General features: G+C 30.9%; 1 protein-coding gene across 1 annotated transcript in view; it reads right to left on the reverse strand.

The window, feature by feature from the left end:
* The window catches only part of LOC124531984 (CUGBP Elav-like family member 4), a 703,320-nt gene that overhangs the window by 193,241 nt on the left and 484,594 nt on the right, over positions 1-25,485 (reverse strand). The gene's annotated exons all lie outside the window — the stretch shown is intronic.

The following is a 25,485-nucleotide window of genomic DNA, read 5'->3' on the forward strand; positions in this document are numbered from 1 at the left end:
CGACTCGGCCGGGAAAAGAAAGCGGGACCTCGGAGTGGACCCATGAAAATCAGTGTTTATCAAAATCCAATCAATAATTGTGTGATTTCTGCGCGAATATTACGAACCGTTGGTAGATTTCAGTCTAATATAATATTGATAGACGACAATCAAAACTCTTCATAAGATTACACTTGAATAGTAAATCTCAATGTTAATTCAATTAGGCAGTTGTTATCACAGTATTAGATACAATATGGAATATATGTACTCTTATGAGCCCGAGTTATGAAGTGGGACCTAATTTCAGCCTCAATGTTTAACTGAGATTAAACAAAAACTTCCTATATTTATATACAAAATAAAGTTAAGATCTTAATTGAATAACAATGACACGATCAAAACGCTAAACTAAAGCAAGGAAAGTAACACAATAGAGTAACTATGCGCTTCGTTCCGCCCCTGAATGCCGATAACAGTTTATTTGCCAACAGTTAATGTATTCTAAAACACACTGCATTCTACTGAGTTCGCATAATTACCTACAACTCAACGTCGAAGAGAATGCTTTCAACTATTTTGTAACAATAATTTGAAGTTCAATAGCTCATGTTTTGATTAATTAATTGGAACTAAAAGGCGTATTTGATTTTCATATTACAACTACCGTCAAATAGGTAAGAGAAACCATTCAAAGAATTTTCAAATGTTTCGGGAACTGCGTTAGTATTGGGTATCGGTGAGAGCCGAAATAGCCCAGAGGTTAGAACGCGTGCATCTTAACTGATGATTGCAGGTTCAAACCCAGGCAAGCACCGTTGAATATTTATGTGCTTAATTTGTATTTACAATTCATCTCGTGCTCAGCGGTGACGGAAAATATCGTAAGGAAACCTGAATGTGTCTAAATTCATATAAATTCTGCCACATTTGTATTTAACCAACCCGCATTGGAACACCGTCGTGGAATGTGTTCCAAACCTTCTCCTCAAATGGAAATTACTGTGTGGCACATTTCACCTAACAGGTGCAATTATGCTAACGATATTTTTCTTAAGACTGAGAAATTCATTACATATTTTATAGCTTAGCCAAACATGAACAAGTGATCTTCAGCTAACATTCAGGTATACTATCTAATGTGAAATTTCGGCCCCAAATTTACGTCAGAAAAATGTAAAATTTAAGGGTATTATTATAAGTACAGCTTCTACCGCGAACTTAATTTTATTTATTAGAGACATTGAGAATTATCAGCTAAGATTATCTTTTCATATTTATCTGATATGTTGGGAGATTTATTAGATAATTATAGATGAATGAAAATGTTATAAATAGCAAAATGATCTTCAGGTCACATTTCTTGTTGAATGCTCAATAGGATAGATAAATCACAAAGATCTAATCTTTAATAGATACATCACAAACAATGAAATATCAAATAATCAAACAATTGAATCAGTGAGTTTGAAAATAGAATATACAGAGCAGAAGGTAGGATGAGTGAGAAATTCGTAATTGTATTGGAAAATTACCTCATTGATTATTCTGTAAAGTAGATTTTGTACAAAGATAAACTAAACATTGAATCTCGAAGCCTCTAATACCTGTTTGCGTAGTCAGAGTAGGTAGCTAGAAGAATAAATATGTTCAAATAGATTATTTTACAAAGTAGTCTTTTTACAATCCAAATTTTTATTTCCTGTTTTTGCTGACGGTTCTTTAGTTTTTGCGCAGCAAACTTCTGCTATTTGTTCTATAATATCAATATTTTGATATTTATGGTAAGTCATGAATCATTAAAAATGGTAATAATTTTTTGACAATCAAACAAGACAGTAAGACATGAAAATAGGAAATGAAAGAAAATTAATTAATCATCATCATCACCCTCTGGCCTTAGCACAATTTTTTTTTGGGATCGGAGCATTATCGAAGAAGACCGTCTTATACTTCTGTCTAACGTCATCTTTTAAGTAATATTGTATCTAGCCATATCACTTTTCATATAATCCATCTATCTTCTTTTAGGTTGCAAGAAAAAAATAATTATTCTGTATACACAAAGCCCAGATTATAAAACAAAAGACAGATTAAGAGCACCAAACATTATAGAGAAATGCCCAAAAGCGAATACAAATTCCCAACTGTTCGAAACGACGAATTTATGGTAATAAATCAATAATTAAAGCGACAACAATTTAATAAAATTGTCTCACGAACTGTTCACATCCAAAATTCATCAATAGTAACAAATTATTGCATAACAAATTTTTAGTGACATAATTAACAAATGGTTCATCAAAATCTGGTTCCACAAATCAACTCCGGTTTATATTTAAAAATTGCAACAAGTTTTGCATCAAACTTGCACACAACTATGTCTATCAGAGGTTTTACCGTAAAATGTATTCTTTTAGGGCTTAAACACATTATCCATTTTCATTTATGATAAGTGCGTTTATAGCCTATAATGAATATTAACATCATTCTTCTAACTTACGAGGTCAGCTTTGTGAGCCATACAGGAGTTAAAATGGGGTTGATAGGTTATACCGTAAACGTTGCTACAAATAGCTTTATGCATGTGCTTCCTTGTTTGTCGAATGACTATCTTATACCGCTGCATATCCTTAGGTTTGAATCTCGGGTCGACCTATTAAAATGTACTTGATTTTTTTTTAATTTTTGATTCCTTGAAATTTAAAAATGCTTAATAACAAACTTCATTAAATTCGGTTTAGCTGTTTAGTTGTGTAAAAAGCTTCTAAAATAATAGTATTGCGTGTTTTTATTATATAATCAATAAGTAAACAATGAAGTGGTAAATGATACAAATAGTTCCGTACATCCTTATTTCAAAATTTCTTGAAAAAAAAAGAAATTAAAATTGGCACATTAAATAATATCGTTTATTTTCTATTTAAAATAAGCATTTTCTGGATCAAAATGTTATTTATTTATTACAATTTGATTTAATATAATTAAATAAAAATGATAACCGGTACAAGTTATCTTAAATAAAATTAATGTACTAGCTATTAGTTCAGCTTGGACAAAAAAACTTTAATTTAAAGCAGCTTAAACTTATTAGCTACTACCTATTTCATTCTTTGCACTTAGGATGAAAAGAGATGACCTACATTTAGCTGTGGGCGTGTCCGCCTCGCTGTAGGTATATATGATATAAATTTGAAATATGATACGTACATTGAAATATGCCTTCATTTTTGCAACTGCATTTTTACTTGTATAGTAAATAAAAATATAAATATTAGAAATTGTTGTAAAACAGAATTAGTCGGTCTGGTTTATAAATCGATAGTGATTCAATTTACGACGGTGAAAATTATTTTACTGTGATGTGTACTTGAAAATTCGAAGCCTGAACCCTGTGCTTTACAGACGTAAAAGCTAGGGACAAGGCTATGAGGGTCATTGAGATACAACAATATATAAATGCAAGTAATTGCGGTTATCATTGTAAAAGTCCAAAAGCATTACAGTCAAATGAATGAACGTTACTGAGTCCAATCACTTTAATTCGTAAACTAATGTAGTTAGTCAATAAAGATGTTATCCGCGCTTTTACACCGCAATATCTACATTGCTTTGAACTGTGCTAGCGTCGTGTTTACATTTAAAAACTCTCATGCTATTCTGATATTTAGCATCATTGACATAAAGGCGACTGTTATATGCTTAAATTATTTCATTACGTTAGAAGCTGTTGGTATAGCGGTCATAAAAGTCATAAAGGTATGTGAATATACTATTACATATTTTATTACTTATGATCTACGATATATTTCCATTTGCAGGTTTTAATGTTGATTTAATAAATAGTTAATAAAAGAATGTAGTTTTTTTTTGATAAAATAATAAAAAAAATTGCATATCTAAGCAACGACATAATTTGTGAAATCAAAAACCAAGTAACGAAGAAAGAAAAATGCTTCTCTTAGAGGCTAAAATAAAAATATTTTATTTTAATTTATTATACAATATTGACGACCTCCGTGGTCGAGTGGTGTGTTCACCGGTTTTCATGGGTACGCCATTCCGAGGCACGAGTTCGATACCCGGCCGAGTCGATGTAGAAAAAGTTCATTAGTTTTCTATGCTAGCACGGGTCTGGGTAATTGTGGTACCGTTGTTACTTCTGATTTTCCACAACACAAGTGCTTTAGCTTACATTGTGATCAGAGTAATGTATGTGATATTATCCAATAATTATTAAAACTTGTATCAATCAGCTTGTTAAATAACAGTACGTACAATTAACACAACTACGTATCTTGTTCTGGCGTCTGGTTATCTTGAAATAAACTTAGTATGCGTGTAAATCAATCAAGCTGTTAATATTACATGGTCTGTTGTAAGATGTTCAACAATTGTGATGTATAAATTTTCAAGGATATATCACGAACTTGTATTGTCGTCATCTCGAAACTAATGGATCGATGTTTTCAATTAGGGAATGAGTTACACCAAGTTATTATCAGTGTATTCATTTCTGAACAAGTATCCAATATTATATAACATTATACTGATGATATATTCGCAGAATTTGTATCACGAGAAGTTCTTTAAATGCTGACGAGCACAGGGAAACGCCTGTGATCTTGTAAATATTAGCTATTAAACAAATAGATAGATGTATTTAACTTTGCCTTTTCATAAATTCAATTTGTTTGTAAAAAATACATTGGTAAAAAAGGCAAATTATTAGATACAAGATTTTATAGATGATAAAAAAGCGTGGAGTTAACACCTATTGACTTCCAAGCAGGATATATTAATTTAAATAATTGTATTTAACTGACATGACTTTGCATTTTTTTAAATGTTAAAAAAGAGTAGCTACTGAGTTTCTTGCCGGTTCTTCTCGGTAGATTCTCTACTTACCGAACCGGTGGTAGCTTTACTTATTTGTAAAATGACGATTCAAAAGTGCTTGTAAAAGCCTATTTGAATAAAGTTTATTTTGATTTTTGATTTTGTACTCACGAAAGAAATCCTGCTTCGTAAAACTAAAGGTAACATTTAAATCAAAGTTAATATAATAATAAATCATATATGTAAGTCATTTTGTAAGTTCGAGCGTCAATAGGAACCGATAATTAATAGTGGAGATGCTCGCCTTCGTGAGTGAATGTGATCTGTAGGTAGAAAAGTAATTTTATTAAATTCTTCTAAATGAGTTTAACCCTACACAAAAATATACCCGTACACTCGTTTCACTTTTGTAGTTTATTTCTGTCTGGCGGTGAAGGATTTTAGTGTTATTTTCGGTAAATTTATTTTTTTACGGATCCGAAGAAATGCTTTAGAAATACCTTAGCAATCAAAGAGGTAGATCAAAAGATCTTAAACCTTTTCTAAAAATAAATTTACCCCTAATGTTTTGTTAGAGAAGAAACGTCAAACGTCGTTCTTATATCTATGTACTACAAAAACAATCGAAAAAAAAACTCACAATGATTAATCAACTGAATTTACAGTAACTTCGAAACTGTTAAATTATTTTAAATTGAATTAAAATTATTTAATTTAAAAATAGAACGCCGTAAACTTCATTATTAAAAGCGTATCTATCAAAGAGTTATATAATAAATATAGCTTGACTTTCGAAAAATAAACCCTTGATAGAGAATGACGTAAAACAACACGTCTATCTTCTGCTGTCAAATTGAATAAACCATTCGGAATCGCGGCCATGTTTGATGCGGTGACATTGACAATTGTCATTGTGTCATCGTTGCTAGGCAACCAGGTCACCAACATGTCAAAATGAATAATGTTATTTGGCGGTTCTTTATTTAATTGACCACTTAATCATCGGTTTCCGCTTGTTATTTATAGTCTGTGTCAATAAATTATTTTATGAAATTGTATTTGATGCTTATTTCATAGACACTATTCAAATTTTTTATGTCTTCTTTGACATTTGACTTAAGAAAAAGAATTTACACTTTTGGACTTGGTTTTAACTGATTATTTAATTGGGTGACACACGAAAACTTTAATTTTAAAAATAAAATCGTAAAGTCTATTTTTTATCACAACAAATATCAAAAAATCTAAAAACGTAAAGAAAACAAAGTAGAAACGAAATGTTAGTTTAAGCATAAATGAAAGTGCAAGCAAAGAGAAATGATAACAGAAAAAAAAATAATGTAAAACCAGAGTAAAAACAACATTGTTCCTTAAAATATGAATATTATTAAAAATAATAAATTCCCTTGTCTATTCTTAAGGTCCGTGTTGACCTACAAAACTTTTTTAACTTTCCCCGTAGGGAATTAGCGGAGGGTAATGGAGCACCAAGATTTTTACGGAACGAGAAAATCATTTGGAAAGCACACTCAGGTGAATTTTCATATTGAATAAGTTAAGTGGTGTTTATGTGTCCGATACATTACGATTAAGTCATTACGAAACAGTGTCATTGAATAGTTATGCCACTGTTTTATTTACGTTATAAAAAAAATATTTTTTTGATATTTTATGATGAACAATTGTATACATTATCATTACAGGACGTTGTTCCAAATCGATATTACATGTCGATGAAAAACATTTAAAATATCTAACTATGTTATAGTATAATACTATCTATGTCGTATATGATATATTCCAAGCAGCAATTATTGTGAGTAAAATAAATAGATCAATAAGTGTCTTAATGGGAAGTATCTTTTGTATAGTGCTTCGATATTCTCGCCTAACCCATTTAAGGATTAATATTAATTAGAAAAGATAAATAGCTACTACTATCAATATACTATAATAAAAATATCAGTACCTACGTTTAATTATACAAAATAATTTAAAGCTAAATTATAAATAAAGACTTGAGGTACTTTTTCAAAATATTCTTGTTATATATAGCCAAATTATCTAAAGTCAAACAGGCAAAATTAGCACATAACATTAAATTAATAAAGTTTAAAAGCCGATGCGGTTCCACGGGAGAAATTTCAAAAACAAATTATTAGATATTGTTCGAAAGTAAAACCGATCATAAATTACAATTCGGTGGCCAATACTGAACCAAAACAAAATTTATTAAGTAATTTGATATAATAATAATCGACTGGCGGTCAAAGGGTGGTTTGGATACTGCAAAAATTTAATACCCAAGGAATTTGTCGTCACAATCTTCGTTACATTCCGTCGAGGAACAGTGTGGGATATTAATAAATGTTGGCGAATTATATATTCTGTTTTAGTTATGAATTTGTTTAGAACTGGCGGGTTTAAACGGCTCCACGTAATTGTTCATTCGAACTACAAATTATATTTCAATGAAATTATGTATGTTAAATTTAAATTTATCGCATTATTTGAATATTGTATTGTAAGATACTTTATCAATCCAAGAAGGGAAGTTTTCGTAATAAAAATAGGTATCGAAGGGTTTGGAATCGTCTAGTAGTTATTTCATTCTAATATATAACTAATTATTTTCACATTTTTTGCGATTCAGAAGTAATAACATGTGAAAAAAGAATTATAAAAAAAATCCATTTTATCGAAATGTTTTTGTATGAAAGTTTACATGTAGAAAACCTAGTAGGTATTGTCTAAGGATTGAATTCAAACTTACGAATTTTATATCGAAAGATTATACACGAACCACTGAGTAAGAGAGAAAGATTATACACGAACTTATATTAAGTCTTTTTACAAAATTTGCTTTCACCAACTTTAATGCTCCATTGATTATCATAATTATGAACGAATAAAAGTTATTGCGAAGTAAAAGTCTTTTAACGCTGAGAAGATAAATAAGATGGTGTTAAAGTAAATAAAATTAAAGGACAAAGAAACGAAGGAAATGACAAACTTTAAACTCGAAAAGTCACACCCTTTTGCGATAAAACAGAAAACAATCCTTCAAAACTTCCCAAGTCGCGGAACCCTCAAATTAGGAAAACCCACCTAACTCACTCGAGCGGTGCCGAGGAAAAGTTAGTGTGTCTCTATCATCACCACATACTAACCCCAAAACTTATAAAAAATGAAGTTTCCACACTAACTCGCTGAAGTAATGGGGCGTGGAAGGGACATTCTTTCAGAACTTTCAACCCAACCGGTCTGGTTAGGGCATGATAAAAGTTTTTATGTAGTGCTTACGACTGACCCAACAGTTTAGGAATCCATAACGCATTATGATATCTTGTATAGCCTATGAACAAGGGAAGTGGGGTCGCTCGTGCCAACTTATGAAATAGCTGTATTAAGTACTTTTAGTTATCCTTATTAATACATGTGTTGGGAAATGTTTATTGGATTTTTTTGTAAGGATAATTTTGATAGTAGGTCAATCTCACAGTGCAATATTTTTATATGTTATTTGTATCGATATTATTATTAATGCAATATCGGGCATAACATAACATAACATATAAATAATATATAAGATTAAAGATTAGAAGTTGGAAATTTTACAGTACGAGAAGAAGAGAGTTTTCTTTAATATAAGTTTGAGCTTGATTACGATTTATATTTTATAACTTACACTGTCCGTATCATAATACGAATAAAATGTTAGGATCACTTAGTAAAACTTTTCATTGTAGGAAATCAATTAAGTTAATGAAATAAATTGGACGGTTAATTGTTCAAATAAATAAAACCACAAAAAGTATAAAATAAGGTTGTATTGCAATAAATTCTTGTAATATTTATAAAACAAAAAAAACTTTTAATAAAATTTTGCTTATTAAAAATAATAATCAACTTATAATAATACGACTTTTTGCGCGAACTGATTTTATAATAATTTATGTGTATATTGTGCCAAATGTAAACAAAATACGCGTCACGCAAAACAAACAATAATCATGTGACCGATCACTTTTTCTTATTAATTCACTTTTATTGATAACTGAATGTAATAATAAACAACAAAACTTTCCACCGTATTCTGAAAAAAAAAAAATATAAATGAAATGAAAATAAAAACTTTTTCAATAAATATAAACAAAACACTTACATAACAATAAACTTTACTTACAATAACAGGCGGCGGATAGTCAATTTTCGCCGAACGAAATATATCTACGAGATGAACCATATGGACAGATAATTTAGTCCCAATTTAAATGAAACTGATAAAGCTATAACAACGGGAGGTAGACGCGGTCGTACGTGAAACGGGGTGGAGCGATACGTGCTACTCGCGCGACGGCCGGACGTTGACTGAGAGGCGCGCGAAGGCACACGCACGCGGGAGAGGGGGTACGCACTCACGCAGCCGTGACAGCCAATCGCGTGCGTGAGTCGCGCGCACCCCCGCACCTCAGGCCCCGCCCCGCGTTCTCCGTCACCTCACAATCGATGCCCTATATTGCATTAATTATTTAGGAAACACGCAATGAGATAACACGAGGTGGCAGATAAGGGATCTACGGACTTTAAATAAATCATCAAGTTTAGTTTTATTTTTTAAGGTTTGAAGCTCGATCGTGATAACGCATTATTTACGATGTCACATCGTTACGCATACGCCGTGATAGTTTTTAGTATTCATTAGATGTTATTGTAGTTACATTTTAGTAAACATAGCTTACAATAAATTATCGTATTATTTGTTTTTTTTTAGGTTTGATATATTACTTACCAATATTACTTTGAGAACGTACAGTATAATATGGGACCATATACTTGAAATTTATTAATTCAGTAGCTCCAATATATTTCCAAACGTATATTCCATTATGTGTACCTATTTCCTGGTTCAAATTCGGGGTCAAGCTTAAAAGTTGTTTGGGTTTTCCATCGATAAATTTACAGCAGCAAAGGAGTTAAGAAGTTGGATTAAGCACACTCTCGTGCCTCTGTAAGCACGTATGACTACAGACCTACGCTTTAGCTATTCGGCCGTGTCAGATTGCCTTCCCTTGAACTATAAAAGTTAAGAAATGAAGAGTGTGTGGATAATGCGTGCGTGCTGTACACGAATGCGATATTAATACTATTCTTATTTTTATTCGAGTCATAGAATTTAAAATATTATTTAACTAGCGACCCGCGCCGGCTACGCTATTGTGCAAAGCTGATATACTAAATGTACCTACTACAGAATTTGATAATTTAAGTCATCACATTATTGTTTCTTTACTATATTATCCATGTATCTTCTTCTTTACTATATTATACAAAAACCTTTCTCTCAAATCTCTTTATCTATTAAAAAAAACCCCTTCAAAATCCGTTGCGTAGTTTTAAAGATTTTAGTATAGGGATATAGGGACAGAGAAAGCGACTTTGTTTTATACTATGCAGTGATACATCAAAAGAAAGAGCGTTGGCATTGGATTATGTACTTTATTTTTGTATCTAGAAATTGTACACATTATGTCACCTAGATTTATGTACACTAAGAAATGGTATTGGATGTATGCACACTTATGTAAGTAGTGTGCTTGTTTCATACAATATGCAGTCAACATGGCATAATACTTTATGGATGTATCTAGATCTATATCTATCTATTTCTGTTTACTATACAGATTTTTATTTGAGATAAAAGGTCACTGACTCGGTTAAATAATAGTTACGAAGAAAAGAAAAACTATTGAAAATCAAATACTTTATGTTATACTGTAGCATTAAACAGCCTTATTGATCTATTTTCAAGGTAAAAAATACATCTGGTTTAAAAAAGGAAAAGCCAGGGTAGAGAAATCAGAATTTAAGTTTAAAAATTGCTTAATCTTTCATAAACATTGTTCACGTGTTACATCATTTTATGACCATACTTAAATAATACATTTTGATTTCATTTATTTATGTATGAAAGGGCAACAAACATAAAATTAAAACATTTTTGACCATATCACTTTCAGCATATTACGATTTACACAATATATAATATAACTTAATCAATTCCTGTCTTTATTGAATTCACAGAATATGCTACTGATAGAGAAACCCAGTATATGCCTGCAGTCGTAGCATGTACGTCTTAATGTCTGAGCATGCATCAAGATTCATCTCGCTCCCGTCACCTGCTGCAATACGGATTGAGAATAACAAATGAATTTAGACATTGGACAAATGTAAATGCTATGTAATTACTGGATATATAACAGAATGCTAGCCGTGAATGATTAAATATGTTACGAGCAACTCAATTTCGAGTAAGTTGATTAATTTAATTTGTATTATTAGATTTTCTCGGTATTTGGACGAATAAATATATCGATCCCATGGTAGGTTTAAATTTAATTTATCTTTCAATTTTGATAGGGCTTCGTGTAAATCTGTCTGGGTAGGTACCACCTAACTATTACATCCTACCGACAAACAGCGGTAGGTACTTAAAGTTGTTTCTTCGGGTTCCAAGTATTAGTGGGCCAGTGTAAGTAGGCACAAGGGACATATCATTCCCCAATGCTATTGGTGCATTGGTGTTGTAAGGAATTGTTAATAAATTTCTCACAGCGCAGTTATCTAGAGGCAGTGGTAACCACTTACCTTGGTAAGGTAAGTTAAGGTGGCTTATTTGTTCGTCTGCCAACCTATACCAAAAAAAAACAACTGCCAGTTCAAAACCCATTGGGAGACCTTACTTGAATTGAGTAGATATTTTGATTTTTCTAATGGTCGGATATGCTCGGCTATAATATTTTTCTTAATAGGAAGAAATCATCGAGCAGTGCTTAGTATATTAAAAGTTACTAAAAATTTTTTAAGTAATTTTTTCCATAATTTAGAGATACCAATAAATTCTATTTTTATGCCATTAGTAATCAACGTACTAAATATGAAATTGCTTGGGTCGGTTATTATAGTCATATAAAATATATTACAGAGCCAATGTTTTCATGAATCAATTTATGAAATTATAATTATAGATTATACTACTTCTAGATTGTCTACTAACCAGCATTTAATTTTTAAATGAACCTAACCTTAACCTAAGTTATGTCAATGTGTTTAGATGATATATAATCATTATAAAAAAACATAGTAATATAAAATTAGGAAATTACATTAGATTATTATTTTTCTTACGAGTTTATAAGCCGTCAAAAGATTTAAAATAATTATTCTACTTACAATAAAAGTATTGAATGTTAATCATTCATTTACAATAATAAAAAGTCTAAACTAATAATTATATTCGATTATAATATACATTAAATTGAAAGCATGCTGACTACACGTAGACTATAATCTATAGTGGATGTAGATTATAATCTAACTGTATTATAATTTTACGGTGACATAAATAGCATCAAAATAATTATTCATAAATGTAGGTTTTTCGGCAGTATCGGTCTTTGTGGGTGTTTTCGATATACCACGGAAGCCACGAGCTCAATGTCCCGGTAGATTTGTTTTTAATAACAAATAATGGTTGGAAAATTATTCAGTGTTCCTGACCCGCCCGTAGATCATTATATAGATAATCGAGCAATCACTTACTGTAAAGAAAATGTCTGAAATGTGTAACGTTAATATATGTAGTTGAGAATTGACAATTGTGTGAATCTATCTACAACAACAACAGCCTGTAAATTCCCACTGGTGGGCTAAAGGCCTCCTCTTCCTTTGAGGAGAAGGATTGGAACATATTCCACCACGCTATTCCAATGCGGGTTGGTGGAATACACATGTGGCAGAATTTCTATGAAATTTGTCAAATGCAGGTTTCCTCCCGATGTTTTTCTTCACCGCTGAGCACGAGATGAATTATAAAGACAAATTAAGCACATGAATCAGTGGTGCTTGCCTGGGCTTGAATCCGCAATCATCGGTTAAGATGCCCGTGTTCTAACCACTGGGCCATCTCTACTCCTGAATCTATCTAATAAACCTATTAAAGCCTACTGACTAATTCATTATATAAAATACGAAAATCAATCAAATATTTGACCTACCATCAATAGTTCGAAAATTTGATTAATTAAAAAGATATATCATACATTCATTTAATTTTTTTTTAGATAAAATTGAAATTAATTTTGTAGATTTATTTTTATATTTCGAACTATTTTTATGGAACGAGATATTAGATCGTATTTAATTACTGTGGGTTCAAATCCCGTTAGTAAAAACATTTACGTCTAAAATCAAAACGTCTTATGTTTAAGAATTATAAATAGTCCAAGTATCAAAGCGTTCGTAGTTCTAACTGTAAATATATTTGTATGAAACGTGAAATGCTTGAGCAATGTAATCCAATATTTTATGTTCACGCGGCTTTCAATATACGGAACGTCAAACATTTGTCCATAGATTTTTGTTAAGCATATTCGTGCAGCGATTTCAACTTGTTGAACCCAATTTGTCAGCGGATACGAAGGAAATAGAACATACTGCCAGTCTCTGGTCTAAATAAGTTATTCTACAAAATAAAGACCAGACCAGAGGAACTACGTATATTGCTTATTTACGTGTCAAATGGCAACTGATTTATTTATTTGTACGTTATGATATTTGTTACTATCGTCATTTGTTTTATTTCTATTTGTAGTTCAAGTAGGTGTGTTGACTTAAAATGTACTTAGGAATACTTTGATTACGTAAGTGATATTATGAAATATAAAATATATTTAGATTTATTAATACGATACGGTAGGTACCATATTAATGTGACTTACTAAATGTGATTAATAAATTTTGAGGTTTTGCCATATTATATCTAATGTTTTAAAATTTGTTTTTTATATTGCTATAAACGCAAATTTCAAGATCTTTTGAATTTCATTAATTTTTTTTATTTTTAACATAATATATACGTGACATGGTACGCTAACAAAATTTGTTGTTTGTCATTTGTAACGAATAACAAACGCTTATATTTTTATGGTTGATTTTAAACCTAAATCTATATTAATTAATGTGAGACTTCTTTGTAATAAAACCTTACCTAACAGATAAAAACATTTAATCAGTGTGCGTAAAGTTGTACTAGAAGATTATTGTCCTTGTTATATACAAAAACCTTCCTCTCGAATCACTCGTATCTCTCAAAAAAAAACTGCATCAAAATCCGTTGCGTAATTTTAAAGATCTAAGCATACATAGGGACAGACAGTGTTAAGCGACGTTGTCTTATGTCTATGTAATGATTACATAAGTGACGTCATCTTTGAATATATACTATTGACGTGCCTTGAAATTTATACACTTGTAGCAAACACTATAGAGTACCGACTCAGAGACGTTTTGTGTCGTTTTATCTGAGGTGTATCATTTAACCTTAATTGCGATCTACACTGAAAGTAGACCGAAGGTATGTCCTAATGACCTATTTACAGATTATACTTTTAACAGACAAACTATTCATGAAATACAATCGCAACTGTATTTGCGTTCAAATAAAATTGTAATCATAAATAATAAAAGTGCATCTATTCATAATTTACTCTATATTAGGAAGAAAAACTTTCTCCTTTTTTATTAACTTGTCAGTACATGTGCTTATGTACGTGTGTGATGTGTATCTTTATTGGAATAGTGACAGATGCCAGTAAATACTCTACTTATTTGTTTTTATTTCGATACTTATAGCTTGTAAATATTACAGAATCGTAAGCAAAAACATTTTATATATTCCCAACAGGAACTTGTTTAAAAAAATAACAGTTTTACACAATACTAAGCTAGAGAAGTTACCTAACTTATAGATCTATTAATTATAAAGTTAAAAATCCTTCTGACATAGCTCTGCTAATACTATGTCAGGAGATAAAATTACAAATACGTACATATGATTAGGATAGGAAGATAGAATATAAATAATAATTACTATTAAGAAAACATTTTAGTTCGTGTTTTTCGATATAAATAACTTAAAAATAGTTAAGATACACAATAAGGCACTCGTGTCGCTAAGTAGCAATCAATTTTTAGACAAATTTGAAAATGAGCTTGTAACAAAATTAATACAAACAACGATAAGTACGTTACATATAAAAAAACAATAGTATATATTTTACTTACCGAAAAAATAAAACATATCCACAAAAATACGTTCAAAATATAATGAAATTCTCAGAAATATTGTTAATTTACTTCATAATAAGATCTCAAACTTCGATAGCCGTTACAACTTTTACTATTAGACGTTGAAGGTGGGACAAACAAATAGAAATATCACTGTCAGGAACGGGCGGGAATTGGATACATTCCAACGGGGACGAACCTAGATGGAGAAGGCAGGTGCAATCCATACTACGAATCTATGGCGCTCTAGCTATTTATCTGGATCGTATATAAGACGCTTCGTATTTAAAATACCTGGCATTATTATGATAAACATTGGATTAGGTAAAGCATGCGTTATGTAAGCACAAGGGACTGAACAATTTAGTTTTCAATGATGGTAATGCATTGAAAATCAAGATAGATTGTTAAAATTTCCTAAGGTACTAATGTATGTATATGGGCGATGATATCCACTTACCGTCAGGTTTCATATATATATATTTATTTGGCAGATGGATATTTATCCGTCAACCTATATTATAACAAAATGTCTTTCAGTGGTACACACTAAATGTCTCATTTTGCACAATGGCTAAGGAAGAAATTAATATTACATTAATTATAAATTCGATTTTTTGCGACTGAAGCTATGAAGCCTAAGAGCCTGCAATTTGGAGCTAAGCATTTAATATTGTCAGCATTCGCTAAGAAGAATTTTTAAGAATTTTTATTTTCATGTGACGAAACGAAGGTACTACTTTACATGAATTTCACCCGTTCGAAGTGGGGATGGAAAACTAACTATACCGAGATCACAGTTAAAAGCTATGTTAAGAACCGATATATGGCGCTGTAGTCAAGTCATTAATATATATAATAATCTCAAATTTAACGTTGTTAGCTTAGCCATAATAAAAACAATACATTTATTTCCAAAAACCATAGATAATATGTACAGGCTATTATTTAATACATAGATATTAATTTTTCACGTAAATATTCCTAATAGAAATTTTTATGCCAGTGACTTATTTTACACGAACTATAGTCAGATAAACTTTACCGTCCCCTGAGAAAATGAAGGGTATTTTCTTTTATAAAAAAAACTATTGTACGTAGATAGATAAGGCGGACTTTATAAAATAATGCAAACTATACTTTACTATTCTTGAAGGTTAAAAGGACGTACAGAGAATACGACAAACAAAAATATATATAAATTTTAAGAGCATTTTATTTTTAGAATTGTTTTTATACCTATGTCCGTAATTACGTGTATGTTACTCTTATATTGTTTGTGTTAAAATGTATATGTAGTACGACACAACATAGATGTAGCATCGACAAAATTCGTTAAACCGATCACATCCGAATTAAGTATACTATCCCAAATTATCAATATTTATATCTTATGTGAATATGATCTTTACACAAACGTAATAGCTTTTAATATCATATGACTTAATAAATTCGTCAATTTGACACTTCGATTTACAGGCACTTGTTTTCTCGGGTTGAAGTGACGCGCCAATCTGTAGCGACGAATAGCGTCGAACGGCGCGATAAGGAGCTGTTTTTTTTTGGTTGAGTAAATCGGTAGTACACGGTTTTATTTCATTTTCCGATGATACATCTAATTTGTGTCGTACTATACCTATTTTGATATTTTATATAATTATACGTAATTGGGATGTATTCATATTTTTATCTATGTGTACATAATTGTATGTGTGTGTGTGTGTGTGTGTATACGAACGCCTCTTAGTCGAACTCGAAGTTTGAATTTGAATCCATGAACCTGTACGTCATTTAGTTTTTTTTTTTTAATATTTCATCAGTACGAAGTCCAAACAGCCAGCTGGGTATTATACATAATCTACGAATTAAGAAAATCGATACTGGAGTATCGGATTAAATCGCTTACATACAGAGTACTTAACGTTACAAATTAATAACAGCACAATAATATGTCATTACTATACGAAATTCCAATCAAATCATCAATAGGATGTATTTCGATACATTTACCTCGTATGCATAAACAAATGGCTTCAAGCGATCAGGCTCCCGGATTACAGACCCTCTTATGGTCATCGCTCACAATCCATCAATACAAATTCTCATATCAGAAATGTGTATTGAGTTATATTATTTTACTAATGGGTTATGTATTGTACGAAATGTGTTGTTATCTTCTATAAATATAGTTAAACTGGAGCGTCTGGTTGTAATATTAAAATAACCGCTTTTTACTAAATGCATATGCACTGTGTATAGTTGTATACACAGTGCATATTATATTAAAATATTTTTTTTTACAATTTTTGTCTGTCTGTCTGTTTGTTCCGGCTAATCTTAAGTTCGGCTCGATCAATTTTGACGGCACTTTCATTGGCCTATTAAGGAGTATTCTGGGCTACTTTTATTTAAAAATTAAATATAAATAACAATATTAATAAAGTCACGCTGCAATATCTAAATGCAACGGTACCAATAACAGTACCACGGTTGCTATATATATAATCCGGGGTCTTGTGACTATATCTATATCGAATACTTCTAATATACCAGACGTTTTAAAAAAAAGTCCGGCTTTCTGATTATTACAGTGGCTCACAATTCGTAAGAATAACAATTAAAAAAAAACTCATTTTGATTATAGCAAATGAGGTACACAGACGGATCAAGCCGAACCTTATATCCAATACATAACTAAAATGTCGTAAATTCTACGGAACACAATTGTATCGTTCGATTTGAACTGAACGCCAGCAATGCGTCCCCAACGAGATATTTTATTCATTACTTGATCAAATGAAAAGGAATGTGATCGAGTTTCAAAATCTAAAGTTGTATTTAATTGATGGCCGTGAATTATTCAGTCGGTCGTGTTTGATTTATTTTATCTATACCAACTGCTTGTCCCGACATTACCGAATTTTAGCGTGGAATTAATACTCTTTGACTTCCAGGCTGGATATATTACATACATATATAATTGTATTTATTTACATGGCTGTATTTTTAAATGTCGTCTCGGTTGAATCTGCTTTTCTTTATTAGGCTTAAAGTTTTTAGAGATTATTTTTGTGTAGGAGGTTTTTAAAATTTTTAATTACTAATATGTTATATGTATACTTTTATTTATGTAAATGTCTCTGTTGGAATATTTGGTTGTTTATTTTAAAGGGCAATTGAAACAATAGTACGGAACGTCAGTTGTGTCAGCCTCTTGGGAGACTTATTTATCTTGTGTGTGTGTGTTTGTGTGTGTGTGTGTGTGTGTGTGTGTGTGTGTGTGTGTGTGTGTGTGTATTGTGTATTGCGTGTGTGCTGCTAAAGTGAGATTTTTTTGACAGGAAAACCTAACTAACGTTTCATCTCAGCTCGACTTGGTGTTCGAACCCGGGATCTACAGCTTTATACCTAGTCACTAGACACACATAGCTGTAAATATCATATGATTTCATATATGTGTGTATTATTTAATTAAATAGATAAAACTATTTCTATAGTTTATGCTTGTACGTTTCATACAGTTTGCTATATTGGATGACGTTTACGAGTACCACTTCGCTCCTTACGATCGTAGCTTGAAGTTATATAGCATAACCTTCCTCTTTATATATACTGAATATACAACATAAAAAGAATTATTCAAATCAGTGGATGTGAGATTAGCTCTTAAAAACGTGAACATTATATAAGTTTATAATATAAAGAAGTAAGTGTTCCAACTGTAGCTTAAAGTTAAATTATTGTCTATAACCCCTCTTAATTAATCAAACGTAAAATATGTTTTCAAATCAGACTGGTAGATCAAAACTCTTGTTGACTTCTAGGTATTTATACACAATTGTATTTAACTAATATAGCTTTGTACTTTATATAATATGTTGTAAAAGAGTAACTACTGAATTTCTTGCCGGTTCTTTTCGGTAGAATCTACTTTCCGAGTCGATGGTAACTTCACTTAATATAGTTTGTAAAATGACTGCTCAAAAGTGCTCGTAAAAGCCTGTTAGAATGTATATGTAATTTATATATTTATTTTGATTTTTCAAAAGAGATTAGCACGCGAATTTACTTTTTGTCATTAAAGCATTAGTAAAGATAAAGTGTAAAATATACATCCGAACTGTAGAGCCCCACGAATTATAACAAAAACATTTATTGATAGCATATAACGGTCTTATAAACTTTAATAAAGCGAGTTGAGGGGACTATAAAAAGTCGGAACAGACAAAAAATTATACGCATTACTCACGGCGAGGGCTTAATACCAACGCTCCTTTTTAATATCGGTGCAAGAAGATCCGTAACTTAGACGCCTAATTTAAGGGTCACTAGACTCTTGGGCTTAACATTTTGATTGATTATTTTTTTTTTAATTTCAGGCAAAGACCCTGTGCTAGTCATTTATTAACAACTGTATTGTTTTGAGTATTTCCTATGATTATAGATTTTATTATCAATAAATTATTAATGAAGACAATATAGAAAAAAATGTCGAAAACTTTCTGGGTGACAAGCTAGGGTGGATTTATGAAAGTGACACGTGTCCATGTGTAAAAACAATACCATAAAAATATATTACTTATGAGTAAAAGGCCGATACCGTTTTGATATCCAAAGAGAACATGACATCCCGACTCGTTAAATTCCATCGTTGAGCTTGTTAAAAGTTAGTCGAATAGAAAAAAGTTTCAGGTCTATGTAGTATTTAATAGATGATAATCATAGCTGTATAATATTGGGCTGTTTTGCTGTTTTTTATTAAAAGAAATAAAGCATCTTTCATCTATCGCGTTTCCCGCTAATCGTATCTTGCTCCACATCAATCAATCCCTTCGCCAAGTGAGTGATTAATATCTTACAATGGTTATAAAGTTAGAAATTATATTATTTATTACTTTAACTGTAGACAGATATTATTATTTATTGTAATTTATAAAGTATGGCAATTTTAATTTATACACTCATATATCTGTAACCTTGCAATCAATATTTGTGTTTAAAATAAAAATAAAATATGACATATTATATATAAAAAAAGGGATCTTTGTTCTAAGCTGGCGTTATGATATATATTTAGATTGTATACAAGTATTTGTAATAATAATTAACGTTTTTCTTATGATTTAACATACGGATCAAATGAAACACCCAATTATATATTTTCTAATAGACAAAGACTTTTTAAGAAGTATAAATGACGAATTCTGACCATTATATTTAAGATTTCCTCTCTATATTCTGTGAACGATGATTGACCGAATGTCAAACATAGATGGATTTTGTCTACTCCAACTGGGATGGGAAATCCGTAGTTACATACAGCTGGTATGTAACACCGCTGTCCTTATGTAATTACACTCTACCAAACCATAACAAAACCACACAACGTATAGTCTGATAATAGCCAGCGAATTACCGAAAAAGCGGATTAAAAAAAAATTCAAAAAAAGAACAACAGCAGCAATTTGCGAAAGCGATCGTAATAATTGCAATGATATTATTGGATATTGTAAAAGTGTTCTAAAAAACCGTTAAGAGAAATACCGAATAGAATCTAGTGTAATTATTATATCGGACGAAGTTTCGCGATGACGTGGAAGTTTAAATTAGTTTGTTTTATACAAGCCATCGATTCGAAAAGTTTTCGCATAGGTTAATTAGGTTCGAGAATTTTCGGGCTGCTTTGAAAAACATTTGCTTAATCCTACTAAAATAATATTACGAAGTGATCCCTAATATTTACAAGCCAAAGTTGAGAAAAGGTTAGATGAAATTAATTTAGAATGGAACACGGCTGAGCGACTTGGTATCGGAGGTTCTTTATTGTTTTTCATTTTAGTGATCAATGTTTTAATTTCAATTTTAAAAATGTTTTATTGGCCAGACAGTGACTTAGTGGGGAGAACGGGTGTATATACACAAAATAGGTAAGGTAAACACCTCTATGGAAAATCTTAAGAGGAAAACATTTCTATAAAAATAATTGAGATATTCTTTGACAAGCCGTAATAGAGCAACGTGAAGAAATATCTCACCAATTATGTATATGACCAGAACAGGATTATTTTATTTATGTTTGTTATATATATTTTTTTAATAGAATTCAAAATACATATACTATAATTGAATTATCTCGTTTGTAATATTAAAATAACCGCTTTTTACCAAATGCGTATGTATATATATGTATATAAAATATTTTTTTTTTACAATTTTTGTCCGTCAGTTAGTTGCTGGACAGATTTTAATGGATGATATCACTATTGATAATGTCATACTAGAATTGTAAGTTATGAGAGTTGACACCGTGAGGAAACCTGCATGTGTCTTATTTCATTGAAATTCTGCAACATGTGCATTCCACCAACCCGCATTGGAACAGCGTGGTGGATTATGTTCCAAACCCTCTCCTTAATGGGAAAGAAGGCCTTAGTCCAGCAGTGGCAAATTTATGGAATTTACTTTACTATATTATTAAATTTTTCACCTTAAACTCAACGTAGACAGAAATCATGATTACTTTCTATGTATCAAATTTAAACTTTCCATGTGTCTAAAAGTGTTTTTAGTCATATCAAAAGTTATTCCGAGGGAGTGAACTTCTCGTTCATTTTAATAGGACAAGCGTCTGGCCTACACGCGTGCGAACCGGGCGCTTTATGAAATTGCCTGCCTTGTAAAATAATGTGACATTTTACTTTCTTTATGCTGTAAAGCGTAAATATAAAATTTATAATAAACAACCTTGACAAGTAATTTTGTTAAGCTAAAAAGCGGGAACGTGTAATATAAATAAAATTTCTTTGACTGAGGGTGAGTGACGGTGATATGAGAAATCGTAACGTCGAATTGATGTTTTGGTGAGTGAGCCAGTGTAAGTATAACTATAGATAAAACCGCTTCATCTATTCATTAAAGTTATTGATTTCGGGATATTTACCATGTTTTTTATTTTTGTTCGGTGGAGCTCGTTATTTTGACATTATCTACGAATGGCTTGTTCATGAGATAATATTAAAATAGCCCTTTTTTAATCAATGCCTATATATGTATACACGGTATTAATATTTTTTTTAAATTCAAACAAATAAAATCTTTATTATCAATATATTATACTTTTAAACATTGATTAGGGTTTTCTATTTAAAAAACAAATTAAATATTTGGAGTACTTACTCCATAATTTTCTCTTATTCTCCATAATAATTTTGATTATTGAATTATATTTTGACAGTGGATTTCTTTTCGAAAGCATTGTCTCATTGAACTGATGAATTACAAGTAATTCAAACATAATACGAGCCGCTTAAAGTAACAAAGTTCTGAATAAACCAGCTATGCACCTATCAAATTTTTTGCCTGACATTTCACCTTTTTCCTTTAAAAATGGCGTCTGCATGCCGGGTACCCGGTGTCTAGTTGCTTTTGAAGAATCGACCAACTTATTACTGGGACATTTACGAATGTTCAACTCTGTTTTTGCCTGGAATTTTTGCGGCGTCTCGTTAAATTTTGAATATATACCACCACGATTCTGAATTTTATTACCTTTAGTTAAGAATGAAAATAGAATGATAGGCCACTGAAAGAACACAGCAATCATTATGTTTTTAAATTGGTTCTAGCTTACACAAAGGAAATGTGGAGAATGTACTGTGTTAACTTAAGTTGAAAAAATTAGATATCCAGATGAATGATTAAAATGAATTTCTTAGAACTATATAATTATATAGTAGAATTTAGAATTCCTGAAATAATATGATGTATGTCGTATAACAAACATCAAATTACTGCTAGAGTTATTGCAACATGAGTTTCATATATGTTATTAGTCAAAGTCGACTTATGTAAAAGTGTAGTATCTATATAAATTTTGGTCCTTCGAGCAGGATTTTTGACTTGTTTAACATTTGTATGAAAGAAACATTGTAAAATCGACTTTGATATCTCAAAAGTTATTCGTAGAATTCGAACAGTACGACATTCGCGATAAAACAATAAATTCTTAAGGCGTTAATTATTCAGCGTAGCAAAAGTGATACTAACTCCGAACGTAGCGATGTTGATACTGGGTCTGACAGCGGAATGTGTAGTGCTCCCAGTATTAGTGATAGATTACCTGAATAGCCTTTATTAAACTTTTATGGTGCCTGTTTTTCAAAATAGAGCTACTATTTTTAGTAAATTCGACCAATCTTGATTGTTGATAAGTGCAACAAACCACTTTATGCTAATCTTATAGTATTTGAAAATGGAAAACTGTTTAATTATATATTCATGGTACTGATTTTGAAACTTCATTATGAAAATCTTTAATTTCTTATTAATAAATTTGTCGAATAAAATATTTGTAAAACATTGCGTAAAGTTAATAATAAATACCTAAGAATATATTAAGAATATACGCTAAAGCGTTGCAATTTATGACAGTGATCATAATTTTACAAGATTACCAATTTACATCCTCAATAGCTCGACGGTACGAGCCGCCAGGTAATGTGATAGTCATGAGCTTAATCTTTACAGCTATTTATTATTGTCGTACTTTCAATTCTAACCCCTCAGGGTAATAATTGGCCTACCTACTTCTATCACAAACTTGACTTGACTAAAAGAAATATTAAGAAAGGTACACTGTAGTAGGTAATGTTAATAAAACATTCTCAAATTAAAACTCAAAATAAATTGAAATCAATACTGTTAATGTAATAGACAGTTACTGATATACCCTTTCAATGTTTTTTATATGGAATTCGAATTGTTTTTGAACATTGAGGTGTTTCTGCGAAAAACGTTGATCATACCGAGTTTCAGGTGAAATACAGATTATATTTTAAAATACCTGGAAAATAACAAAGTGTATTCGGTTGATTTAAAAAAAAATGGTTAAAATTTCTGGGAAACTCTGTCAGAAGTGATAACTTAAACTGTCGAGTAAGACAGGAGCCTACCTAAAGCTGCCGTAGCCGTATATTTGATATAAAAGTGGTAACGAGTTTTATCATTATAATTATTTATTTTGATTATGATTAATTGGGTATCAGTAAAGTGAATAACCGATTGCTCTGTTCTGGTTGGAAGGGTAAGAGAGCCAATGTAACTCCTGGCATCAATGGATATAACGTGTTAGTCTCTAACGTACGCGTAATGTTTCCAGCTGTTCCGAGTAACCAATCAAGTGAATAATTTTTCAGTATATTTATCTATCAAACAATTCAAAAATATATCACCTATACGTTTATAATTCACAACACTTAAAGCTTGATATACAATCAAGTTTTTGAAATATAATTACAATTTCCAATAATTCTCTTCAATATACTCAGAAAACAATCAAATGTGATATTATTAATACTTCAGTAAATATGTTTTAATAATTAACAAAATCAATGCCAATACTGATATCAGAAAGGGATATACCGATTTTACTAAATCCTCTTGCGGAGATACTAATTAAATTTGTCTTTATGTTCCTACTAGTGGATTAGTTCTGCTTTACGGAGCGCTTAAACGGTTTCCATGGCGACCTTTGGCATATTAGCTGGTACAAGATTATTCAAGATCATTTTATACTAGTCATAAACGCAGTTAGATCGGGCTTCAAGGCTCAGGTGGAGTTATTACTTATATTATCTACAGAGACAGCGTCCGTGACCTGTATATTTTATAGGAAGATTTTTATTGTATTTATTTATTTGAAGTACCATCGGAATATTTACAAAACAATGGAATCAGTGTGTTAGGTCAACACTATTAAATTACAGTAAAAAACAATACAGTCTTAAATTATGTAGTAAAAACTTAAACTTGCATTAACATAGACAAAGATAATTAAGTAATGATCTTGTTTATTGTTGGTTAATGTTCGTCTGATTGTGATGATGTGAGGTATATGTTTTAATTTTAATCATTCGTTAATACAAATTCGTATCCTACTATTTTGTATTCTAGAGTTATTGTATCGAAGCAAAAATTGCATTTATTTTATTAATATTCCATCGAACATTATTCTAACAACATTTAGTACAGCATTTGATTCGGTTTCGGAATAGAAAATATTTACTCATACAAAATTATCAATATTTTTTTTACGGCTGGCGTATCGTGCTGGCAAAAACTTGTTCGAAATAACAATGAAATCATTTTTAACATTAGAAATCAAAATAAAATACGTATATCTCATCTCGCAAAATAAAAATCAAACTGCGATGCAATCAATAAAAAAATGAACTCAGCAAGCCACGTCATTTAATCCCTAAAAGTAGATACTGTATCTATAAGAGCCCTTAAGACAGGTGGATAAGGTTGATATTTATCGTTACCTTTTTCATATCATATTAGGAAACGGAGGTCCAGCGTGTCACGTCGACCGGACCTGTTCACTTGAAAATGAAACCAATTAAGACTCTGGTATAAGTGACAGGAGGCAGATATTTTGATATATGTTTAGAATTTTTGTAATCTTAGACATTTACATTAGAAAATTGAAAAAATATATTTATAAGTTTAAATAGACGTATGTTTCTTACCTTTAGG

This window comes from Vanessa cardui, chromosome 8 (assembly GCF_905220365.1).
Source record: "Vanessa cardui chromosome 8, ilVanCard2.1, whole genome shotgun sequence".
In the NCBI taxonomy this organism is placed as follows: Eukaryota; Metazoa; Arthropoda; class Insecta; order Lepidoptera; family Nymphalidae; genus Vanessa; species Vanessa cardui.